The 1,739-nt window shown below is 46.6% G+C and overlaps 1 pseudogene; it reads right to left on the bottom strand.

The window, feature by feature from the left end:
- Nucleotides 1–239: 239 nt before the first annotated feature.
- On the bottom strand, nt 240–1,281 carry LOC126066065 (hydroxycarboxylic acid receptor 2-like; annotated as a pseudogene).
- Between the last annotated feature and the right edge of the window lie 458 nt (nt 1,282–1,739).

The following is a 1,739-nucleotide window of genomic DNA, read 5'->3' as shown; positions in this document are numbered from 1 at the left end:
GTAGTGACAACATGCAAACAAGTGGCTCACTTGGCCACACTGTTGCTCTACGTCTGATTTTCTGAATGTGGAAGTCCCGGGAAACCTTGGGCCAAGTCTGGTGATGTTGCTCTGTGCCCCAGCTAAACTGTGTATCTGGAGATTGTGGTTCTTGGTGACAATCTTGCTTCTTGGCTGGGTTATTTAAGGAGAGGGTGGGATCAGATATTGGGGGCTCAATAGCTCACCTTATTTAGCCATTAAAGCTCATTGGAGTTGGCCATTAAAGCCTCCAGAGCATTTTGGGTGGTGCTCAGATCCTCTGTGAGCTCCACTTTCATGCTCTGGTTGTTATCTGGCTCACCTGTCGTCTTCTCAGTTGATCATGGTGGAGAAGAAAGATAGGCTGGAGAAGTAATACACCAAGAGGTTGAGTATGCTGTTCATGTAGGTGACGCTGAAGGTCATGAAAAATGCCAGGTCAACAGAGGTATAGGGGGCACAGTCCTGCATCCCCACTGTGTGCAGGAGCCAGAAAATGCCAATCCTCAGAGATACACTGGGGAGGAAGCTGTTGATGAAGACAATGGCCACCACCATGACGAGGCGAATGGCTCTCTTGATCTTCAAGCGCCTATCCATTTGCTTCTACCGCAGGTTCCAGATGATTCTGGCTAAGCAGAGTTGAATGATGCCCAAGGGCAAGAAGAACTGTAGGAGAACGGAATCATGCCACGTGAAGGTATTGCAGGTGATAAGCTGCTGCACAAATGCATACAGTTGTTTTTGGTCAACAACTGTGTTCAGAAGGTGACAGGTCAAGCCAGTGGTGACGCCCCACAAGAGGCAGAAGATGATGGTGGCTGTCTGATTGGAGATCTTGTTTACAACATGGTGGGGATGGACCACCCGGAAATACTTCTCCATAACCACCACTGTGAGGAAGATGTTGCCGCCCTGGTGGTTCATGGGCAACATGAAGAGCATCAGCCAGCAGGCGATGTCCCCAAACCTCTAGTCCTGCTTACTCATGTACTTATCAGTCACAAACAGCAGGCGGATGTTGAGAAGACAGCCAGCCATGGCCAGGTTGAACAGGAAAATCCAGCTGCGTTTCTAGGACTTGACATAGAAGCAGAAAATCCTCCAAGGAGCAAGACCATCGTCCAGAAGCCCAAACACAAACTCCATCCCCCACACTGGTGGCAGCACATTGTTGATTAAGTCATTGGGGAACACATAGCACCTCTTTTTGTGTATTTCCAAGTAGTATTTGTCTTTCTGCTGGACGTTGGCATTCATGAGTAGATGGTCTTAGTCCAACAGAGTGCCTGAACTAGTAAATGCTAAAGGAGAGTGTTGTGTGTTTGTGTGGTGACCATGTGGTTCAGCAACCACATTTATACCACACCAGAATGTTGAAATAGATGAAAGGTTACCAGGAACTACGACGCAGACTTTGGTGTTTGCGCATGAGGTACATTGGTTGGAAACAGAACTGGGGTCTCCCATAAAAAAAAAAAAAATTTTTTTTTTTCCCCATAGTAATACAAAATTCTGCTTTCAATTATTTTTTACCATCTGCCTCCCCACCTCTGGAGTGTGAGTTCTATAAGAATAAGGGCCTTGGCTACCTTGTTCTTTGTCTTCTCTCCTCCAACCAGAGCAGCACTAGGCACATAATTGGTGCTTAACATGTAAAAATGGACTGAATGCATGAACAAATGAACGAATGTGAGCTGTTGAGTTCTGAACACTTG

This window comes from Elephas maximus, chromosome 22 (genome assembly GCF_024166365.1).
Source record: "Elephas maximus indicus isolate mEleMax1 chromosome 22, mEleMax1 primary haplotype, whole genome shotgun sequence".
NCBI classification, from domain to species: Eukaryota; Metazoa; Chordata; class Mammalia; order Proboscidea; family Elephantidae; genus Elephas; species Elephas maximus.
Note: the sequence above shows the minus strand (reverse complement) of the source record. Positions and strands in the feature narration are given on the sequence as shown.